Below are 10511 nucleotides of genomic sequence, written 5' to 3'. Positions count from 1 at the left end.
CACTAAATCTGTCCTACAAGAAACGCTAATGAGATTTCTGCAGCTTGAATTGCAAGGACACTAGATTATTGCTAATGAGATTTGTGCAGCTTGAATTGAAAGGACACTAGATAATTAATCAAAGTTGTATGAAGAAATAAAGATCTGGTGCGTGTGGCTGGGGAATTCATATGGAGGTCAAAGTGGAAGCAGGTGTGAGAGGGCCCGCAGAAAGAAACATGGCTGCCAAAGTGTTCGAGTACATTGGCAAGTTTGGCCTGACCTTAGCTGTTGCAGGAGGCCTGGTGAACTCTGCCTTATATAATGTAGATGCTGGACACAGAGCTGTCATCTCTGACCGATTCCGTGGTACAGGACATTGTGGTAGAAGAAGAGACTCATCCCATGGGTACAGAAACCAATTATTTTTGACTGCCCTTCTCTATCACGTAATGTGCCATTCATCAGTAGTAGCAAAGCTTTACAGAATGTCAGCATCACACTGCATATCCTCTTCCCGCCCTTCACTAGCCAGCTTCCTCGCATCTTCACCAGCATCACAGAGGACCATGATGAGCGTGTGCTGCCGTCCATCCCTACCGAGATCCTCAAGTCAGTGGTGGCTGCTTTGATGCTGGAGAGCTATTCACCCAGAGAGAGCTGGTCTCCAGGTAGGTGAGCGGCGACCCTATGGAGCGAGCAGCCAGCCACTTTTGGGCTCATCCTGGACGATGTGTCCTTGACAGGACTGACCTTCGGAAAGGAGTTCACAGAAGCAGTGAAAGCCAACAGGTGGCTCAGCAGGAAGCAGAGAGGGCCAGATTTGTGCTGGAAAAGGCTGAGCGGCAGAAAAAGGGGCCATCATCTCTGCCAAGGGCGACTCCAAAGCAGCCAAGATGATGGCCAACTCACTGGCCACCGCGGGGGACGGCCTGATGAGCTGCGAGAACTGGAAGCCGCGGAGGACATCACGTGCAAGCTCTCGCTCTCGGAATATCACCTACCTCTGGCAGGGCAGTCCGGGCTCCTCCAGCCGCCCCAGTGAGGGCCCCCACCCCCGACCCTGCCTCGATGGTTAACACCGCCTTCCTTCTGCGCCCAACCCAGAAATCACTGCGAAATGTCACGATTGGCTTAAAGTGAAGGAAGTAAAAGTAGAATCACTTCAGATCTCTAAAAAATAAATATATAAATGAAGATATCCAGTAAAGGTAACTTAATGGGTAAATATAAATGCTAGTATTATTATTTTTTGACTGATAATTCCACTTTGTGTTTATTACATGATTTAAATACAAATGTGTAAAATATGAATCTGTTATGGCTACACAGTGTATAAAGATGTAATTAGTGACAACAATAACATAAAAGGAGAAGACGGAGATGTACATGAATAGAGTTTTTGTATGAAATTAAAGTTAAGTTGGTATCAATTCAAAGTATATTGTTACAAATTAAGGATGTTAAATGTAATCCCCATAGTAACAAAAAATAAAATATCTCAAGAATATACACAAAAGTAAAGAAGAGGAAAATCAAATTGGTTTACTAAAATTGAAAAATTAAAAATGTAACTAACCCTAAAATGAGGCAATAATGGAATAATGGAACAAATGTATAAGACATACAGGAAACAACAAATAGCAGATATCCTTCCTTATTAGTAAATGTAAATGCATTAAACCCTCTAATCAAAAGGTAGATATTAGCAGAATGAATTTTGTAAAAAATGATACAATTATATGCTATCTGCAAAACACTCAATTTACAACTAAAAACACAAATAGTTAGAATGAAAACTGGGAAAGTATATCCCACACAAATAGTAACCAAAAGAGAGCTGGAAGCCTATACTACAGACACTCTAGATTTATAAGAGACAAAGGAGATAAAACAATTGGCTAACAAAGGGGATAAAAAATTACAGGCATATATACACCAAACAAGAGCCCTTATGTATATATAAGGGCTTTCAAAGGGCTGTGGGGTGTGTGTGTGTGTGTGTGTGTGTGTGTGTGTGTGTGTGTAGAGAGAGAGAGAGGTAACACTGACAGAATTAAAAGGAAAAATAGTTCTATAATATTAGTTGGGAATTTCAATACCCCATTTTCAATAATGTATAGAACATCTAGACAGAAGATCAATTATAATATGGAAGACCTGAAAGATATTATAAACCAACTAGTCCTAACAGACATAGAGAACACCTTACTCAACAACGGAAAAATATGCATATGTCTCACCAGGATAGATCATATGGTAGGTCACAAAACAAGGATTAAGATGTGTTAAAACATTGATATCACACAAAGTATTTTCTCTAGCGACAGTGGAGTGAAGCCAGGAATTAATAACAGAAGGAAAACTTAGGAAGTCACAAATATGAAGAAATTAAGCAACACTCTATTAAACAACCAATGGGTCAATGAAGATATAACAAGGTAAATTAGAAAATACTTAGAGATGAGTGAAAATGAAAATACAACATACCAAAACTTATGGGATGCAATAAACACAGTGCTCAGAGGAAAATCTAAAACCATAAATGCCTACATTTAAACAGATTTCAATCTGACAACCTAACTTTATACTTTGAGGAATAAGAAAAAGAAGAGAAAATTAATTGAAGTCTAGGAGAAGAAATGTAATAATAAAGATTAGAGTGGAGATACATAAAATAAAGAATAGAAAAAAATACAGAGAATCAATGAAAACAATAGTTGGTTCTTGGAGAAATATCAACAATATTGACAAATTTTACTAAGACTGACAACAAAAAATAGAGAGGAGACATAACAGTGCTGAACTTAAATAAATTAAAAGGAATATATAAGAATACTATGAATATTTGTACAGAAAAATTGGATAACCTAAATAAATTCTCAGAAGCATAAAATTAATTGAACTCCAGAAAAAAGAGGCATTGAAGACATATATAACACGATTAGAGAGATTGAATTAGTTACCAAAAACCTTCAAAAAGGTCAGGCGCGGTAGCTCACGCCTGTAATCCCAGCACTTTGGGAGGCTGAGGTGGGCAGATCACTTGAGGTTAGGAGTTTGAGACCAGCCTAGCCAACATGGCGAAACCCCATCTCTACTAAAAATGCAAAAATTAGCCAGTGTGGTGGCGCATGCCTGTAATCCCAGCTACTCAGGAGGCTGAGGCATAAGAATCACTTGAACCTGGAGGCAGAGGCTGCAGTGAGCCAAGACTGTGCCACTGCACTCCAGCCTGGGCGACAGTGCAAGACTGGGTCTCAAAAAAAAATTTTTTTTTTCAAAAAAAGAAATCCAAGACCAGATGGACCGATAAGTGAATTCTACAACTATTTAAAAAAGAATTAAAGTCAATCCTTCTCATAGTACTTAAAAAACTAGAAGAGGAAGGAAACATTTCTTAATATATAAAGCCAGCTTTACCCTGATTACAAAGATTTGCCCTGATTACAAAACACCATAAAAGAGTAAAGATCAATACCCTTTATAAAAACAGATGCAAGGCTGGGCACGGTGGCTCACACCTGTAACTCCAGCACTTTGGGAGGCCAAAGCGGGCAGATCATAAGCTCAGGAGATCGAGACCATCTGGGCTAACACGGTGAAACCTCTTCTCTACTAAAAACACAAAAAATTAGCTGGGCGTGGTGGCATGCGCCTGTAGTCCCAGCTACTCAGAAGGCTGAGGAGGAAGACTCGCTTGAACCCGGGAGGCGGAGGTTGCAGTGAGCTGAGATCGCGCCGCTGCACTCTGGCCTGGGCGACAGAGCGAGACTCCCTGTTAAAAAACAATATATAAGGCCAGGCACGGTGGCTCACGCCTGTAATCCCAGCACTTTGGGAAGCCGAGGCGGGCGGATCACGAAGTCAGGAAATCGAGACCATCCTGGCTAACACAGTGAAACCCTGTCTCTACTGAAAATACAAAAAATTAGCCAGGCGTTGTGGTGGGCGCCTGTAGTCCCAGCTACTCGGGGAGGCTGAGGCAGGAGAATGGCGTGAAACCGGGAGGCGGAGCCTGCAGTGAGCCGAGATAGCGCCACTGCACTCCAGCCTGGGGGACAAAGCGAGACTCCATCTCAAAGAAAAAAAAAAAAAAAGGTAAAATAAGTAAGTAAATAAACGAAGATGCAAAAACCCTCAAGAAAATACTAGCAAACCAAATCCAACAGCATATTAAAAGAATGGTACACCATGGCCAAATAGGATTTATTTCTATAATGCCAAGATTGTTCAACACATGAAAATCAACCACTGTAACACCTTCACTAAAAAGAATCAAGGGAAAAACGCCACACAAACTTCTCAATCGATGTGGGAAAAAAAGGATTTAACAGAATTTAACATCCTTTCATAATAAAAATACAACAAATTTTGAATAGAAGAAAATTATCTCAACATAATAAGAGGCGCATATGAAAAATGCACAGTCAACATCGTACTAAATTGTGAAAGACTGAAAGCCTTTCCTCTAAAATTAGGAACACGGCAAGGATGCTTACTTTCACCATAGTTCTGAAAGTCTTAGCCAGAGCAATTAGTCATGAAAAAGATATAAAAGGCATACTGCCCAGGTGCGGTGGCTCACGCCTATAATCCCAGCATTTTGGGATGCCAAGGCAGGTGGATTGCTTGAGGTCAGGAGTTCGAGATCAGCCTGGCCAACATGGTGAAACCCCATCTCTACTAAATATACAAAAATTAGCTGGGCATGGTGGTGCATGCCTGTAATCCCAGCTACTCAGGAGGCTGAGGCAGGAGAATCTCTTGAACCTGGGAGACAGAGGTTGCAGTGAGCCGAGATCGCACCACAGCACTCCAGCCTGGGTAACAGAGTGAGATAAATTAAATAAATAAATAAATAAATAAATATGTTTTAAAAGATATAAAAGGCATACAAATTGGACAGAAATAAGTAAAATTATCTCTGTTTGCAGTTGACATTATCTTGTATGTAGAAGGCTCTACATTTTTTCTCAAAATAGAATTAAATGAATTAAGCAAAGTTGCAGAATTCAAAATCACCACACCCCAAAAAAAAAATCAGTTGTGTTTTAATACACTAACAATGAATGATCTTCAAAAGAAATTAAGCAAACAATCCCATTTGCAATAGCATCGAAAAGAATAAAACCCTTAGGAATATATTTAACCAAGAAGGTAAAAGACTTGTACACTGAAAACTATAAAATATGCTGAAAGAAATTAAAGACTCAAATTAATAGAAAGAAATCCATGTTCATGAATTGGAAAATTTAATATTATTAAGATATCAATATGACTCAAGATGATGTACAGATTCTGTGCAACCCCTATCAAAATCCCAATGATTTTTTTTTGCTTAAATAGAAAAATCATCGTGAAATTCATATGGAATTTCAAGGGACAAACAGTGCCAAACAATCTTGAAAAATAAGAACAAAGTCGGAGGTTTTACACTTCCTGATTTCAAAAGTACTACAAAATTATGGTAATCAAAACAGTATTTGACTGGCGTAAAGGCTAACATGCTAGGCCGGGCGCGGTGGCTCACGCTTGTAATCCCAGCACTTTGGGAGGCCGAGGCGGGTGGATCACGAGGTCAGGAGATCGAGACCACGGTGAAACCCCGTCTCTACTAAAAAATACAAAAAATTAGCCGGGCGTGGTGGCGGGCGCCTGTAGTCCCAGCTACTCGGAGAGGCCGAGGAAGAAGAATGGCGTAAACCCGGGAGGGAGCTTTTACTGAGCCGAGATTGATCCCCTCCCCTCCAGCCTGGGCGACAGAGCGAGACTCCGTCTCCAAAAAAAAAAAAAAAAAAAAAAAGGCTAACATGCTGACCAATCAGATAGAATAGACAGACCTTTAAAACATCCTTGCATATATGATCAAATTATTTCCAGCAAAGGTACCAAGGCTATGCATTGGGGAAAAGCCATTATTTTCAACAAATAGTGGTGCTGGGAAAAGCAAATATACACACATGAAAAGATAAAGTTTAATTCTTACCTTATACCAAATGATTAAAAATGGATCAAATATCCAAATGTAAGAGCTAAAACTATAACACTCTTGGAAGAAAACAAAGCAGGAGGCCTCATGACATTGGATTGGCAATTATTTCTTGAATATTACTCCAAAAGTACAGTCAATAAAAAATAGTTAAATTGGGCTTCCTCAAAATTAAAAACCTTTGTGCAACAAAGTACATTATCAACAGAGTAAAAAGGCATCCCACAGAATGGGAGAAAATATTTTCAGTTATATATCTGATAAGGGGTGAATGCACAGAATATCTAAAGAGCTCCCACAACTCAACAACAAATAAACAACCAGATTAAAACATTGACAAATGACTTGAAGAGGTATCTATCCAAAGATGATGCACACATGGCTAGTAAACAGTTTTTAAAAGATTCTCAATATCATTAGTTATTAGGGAAATGCAGAACAAAAACATAATGAGGTGCTACATCACACCTGCTATTAGGACTATTTAGAGAAACAGAAAATAACAAGTAGATGTGGAGAAACTGGAACCCCCATACATTGCTGGCTGGAATGTAAAATGGTGCAGCCACCATGGGAAAGAGTTGTCTGGTTCCTCAAAAAGCTAAACACAAAATTTCCTCATGACTGAGCAATTTCACTGCTACATATATACCCAAAAGAATTAAAAACAGGGACTCAAATGCTTATATGCCAATGTTCATTGCAGCATTATACACAATATCTAAAAGGTGAAGCAACCTAAGCGTCCATCAGATGAGCATAAAATGGTATATACATTCAGTGGAATATTATTTAGCCATAAAAACTGAAGAAAGTTCTTATACATGTTAAACCATGGATGAACTTTGAAACACGATGCTAACTGAAATAAGCCTGATGTGAAAGAACAAATAGTGTATGGTTTCTGTCAGTCCATCTGTGTTTCCATAAAGGAATACTTGCGGCTGCTGGGTAATTTATAAAGAAGAGATGTATTTGGCTCAGAGTTCTGCAGAGTTCTGCAAGAAGCATGGCACCAGCATCTGCATCTGGTGAGAGCCTCAGAAAGCTTCCATTCATGGTGGAAGGGAAAGAGAAGCTGGCATGGAGGACTGGGGGAGGTTCTAGGCTCTTTCTATTAACCAGCTCTCACAGCTGTCACAGGAATCCAATGAGTAAGCAAGAACTTACTCATCATATCAAGCACAGCACCAAGCCATTCATGAGGGATCTTCAGCCAAGACCCAAATACCTCCCATTAGGCCCCACCTCCAACACTGGGGGTAAAATTTTAACATGAAGTTTGGAGGGTCGAGTATGCAAACAATAGCAGTTGCCTTATGTGAAATATCTAGAATAAGAAAATGCATAGTGGAAAAAGTAGGTTAGAGGTTATCGGGGGATGGGTGAAGGGGCAATATGGGGAGTCATTGCTTAATGGTTACAGAGTTTCTGTTTTGAGCTAATGAAAAATTTTGAAAATAGGTAGTGGTAATAGTTGCACATCACTGTGAAAGTCATTAATGCCACCGAATTGTACATTAAAATGGCAAATTTTATGTTACATATATTTTACCAAACTAAAAATAATTTTTAAAAACATTTCTCAGTGAAAATGGTGCGCAGAATCTGGAAGAAATTATGCCACAAGGACATTGGGTTTTGCTTCCAGACCCTTCAGCCTACTAACCACGTGAACCTGGTCATATCACTTACATTTTCTGAGTCTTAGCTTTATTAGACACAAATTGTGTTTCATGATGATTTGTAAAGAACTAATGTTCAAGTGTTCAGTGGGTTCTTTTTAATATAAGATACATTATTTGCCACACTTACTGTCACAAATACAGGGAGAAAGGAGGGAGTATGATGATAACCACCCTCCCATTCTTGTTTCCTGTTTTAGACTAAGTACTTCTTAATCCAGAGACTTTTTTTGTCCAAACCTATATGTAACCCAGCTTACAATGGAGCAGCCTTATTGCCAAGATCATTTTTTTCTCATTGATATCATTAAATGCAATATTTTTCATGGCCTCTCTGAGGGCCTTTTCATTTCCTCTATGTCTCCAAAGTCGTCCCAGAACATTAGCTGGCCCTGACTCCTACTAGGGACACTGAAGGAATTCCTTCTTGTAATGTTGCTAGTGAAGATTTATTTCTAGTTTCTGAAGGGAGGTCAGGTAAATCGACCTCCAACATCCCCTTTAGCCATGTGATTCCATGATTCTTGGATTCTATAATCTATTGAAGGAATGAGATATGATCCCCTTCCCTCCCCATCTGTCCACCAATAAAATGAAGCTGACAGGGCCCCAGGGGACCTCACATTTCCTTTCGTGGAAAATAGAATTCAGATTTTTGTAGATACTGATCTTTATGACTCTTTTTATGGAGCCTGAAAGGGTCTGACCTATTATTTGGACCAAAATCCCCTGTCAACCACCTTGCATTTGATTTACATCTAGCTCAGACATGTGGTGCTCTTGCTTAACCATGCTCTGCTGGGAGAAAGTGAAAATCTGAACTGTAACATGTTAGAACTGCAACATGTTAGAACTGCCTTCTGCTAGACTTGCCAACTACGAGGAAGACATTCAGGGCCAAGGTGACCATGTATCATCCCAGGTACCACGTCTTTTCATCCCTCTTAGACTCCCAGTCTTGGGTTCTAGGCGAGTTCTAAATGTAACCCACCTCAGCGAGAGTTTTCCCTCCAGCGCTCTCCCACTGCCCAGCAACAATCCAATTTAGAGTCTCCATGGTGGCTGTGCTCATACTCAGGCCTGACTCAATGCTTGCCTTCTTGCTCACCTCCCAAGTGTTGTTTCTTAGGCCCCTCAAGTGCCACATATCCAGAAATGAGCTCTCTGTCTTATCTCTAACTTATTCTTCTCAACCTTCATTCTGATCTCTTTCAAACTATTCTACACATGGCCTCCATAATATTAATTGGGTAATTCAAATCAGATTATGTCACTCTTCAGCATCAGCTCTTTGGATGGTGTCCCAGGATTTGATCAAATGAGGTTGTTTTTGCTGTTTTTGTTCTTTTGCCTCAGTGTCTTTTCCACATTGTCCCTCCTGTCTAGAATGCTGTTCCTGTCTTCTTTAACTGTTTAATTTGTATTAATTGTCTAATGTTCAACTCAGAGCCTTCCTCAAATCTCTACTCTCAGCTCTTTCCCTTCCTCCATTAGATTAGATATTGTTCTATTTCTATAATATTCTTTGGATGATTTTATCACTGGATTTACCACGTTGTGTTGCAACTTTCTTCTTAAGTGTATGTCTCAATTAACTGAGAGTCTTTGAAGGGATGAGCAATCTTACATTTATCATATTGTCCCCAGAGTCCAGCATGAGATTGACACATGAAAGGGCTCAATGAAAGTTAGTTAAATGAATGAATGAATCAGTGAGTGATTACCTAACTTGGCACTGCTTTTTCCTTTGTGACTCTTCCTTGCTTCCCCCACACTCTGCTGAGTTTCTTTGCAGATGGACGTGGGCCTCATTCAACTCTGTGCTTCCCCACCCTTCTCCCAGCAAAGGCACACAGCAGCACATCAGCAAATGTCTTCTGAATCAACAAGGCTACTGCTCAGACTCCATGACTACTGGAGTAAAGGAGATGTAAATGAAAGCCGAGCAACCTTTCTGTGCCTAGTAGAGGGAAGGCAGTAAGATTTTTCCCATGAACCTAATGGTTGGACTCATTCACCTTAGATTTGCTATGAAATAGACTCAATGCTCTCTTGAAACTTTAATTGGTCCTCCTCAGGAACCATGCAAGCAAGAAGAGAGTGAGTTAAATATTTAATGTTGAGAGAAAAAAACACACCAACCTAGAATTATGTACTCTGTGAAATCATCCTTCAAAAGTGGACGAGAAATAAAGACTTTGTCAGTGAAATATAAATTTAGGAAATTTGTCACCAGTAGGCCTGCCTTGCAAGAAATGTTAAAAGAAGTTCCTTAGAGAGAAGGACAATAATATAGGTTGGAAACTCAGATACACTTAAAGAAGAGCAGTGAAGAAAGAATAAGTGAAAATAAAATTAAAATGTTATTTTTCTTATTCTCAGTTGATCTATCAGATAGCAGTTTATTCAAAATGATAATAGCAAAATTGTATTTGAATATATAGATACATATAATATACATATGTGACAATATATAAGCAAAATAAATGACAGAAATGATACAATGAACAGGAAGGAGGAATTAGAATTACTTTATTATTATATGGTACATGCACTACCCATGAAGCAGTATAGTGCTGTTTGAAAGTGGTCTTGCTTAGTTGTAAACATATATTGTAAACTCTAGGTCAACCACTAAAAAGAGTAAAAAAAAAAAATTGCAACTGATACGCTAAGAGAGCTAAGAAAATGGAATAATATAAAACGCCCAATTAAAGCAACAAAGGCAAAAAAAAAGGAGTAAAAGAAAAAACAGGAAGAACAAGGGCAACAAATAGAAAAATATGGCAGATATTATTATTATTATTATTATTATTATTATTATTATTATTATTATTATGTCAGAGTCTCACTCT

General features: G+C 39.0%; 1 pseudogene; it reads left to right on the top strand.

Moving 5' to 3' along the window:
- Positions 1–218: 218 nt before the first annotated feature.
- LOC116479392 (prohibitin 1-like) lies at positions 219–1024 on the top strand (annotated as a pseudogene).
- The last annotated feature ends 9487 nt before the right edge of the window (positions 1025–10511 follow it).

This window comes from Hylobates moloch, unplaced genomic scaffold, assembly GCF_009828535.3.
Source record: "Hylobates moloch isolate HMO894 unplaced genomic scaffold, HMol_V3 SCAFFOLD_3, whole genome shotgun sequence".
Taxonomy (NCBI): domain Eukaryota; kingdom Metazoa; phylum Chordata; class Mammalia; order Primates; family Hylobatidae; genus Hylobates; species Hylobates moloch.
Note: the sequence above shows the minus strand (reverse complement) of the source record. Positions and strands in the feature narration are given on the sequence as shown.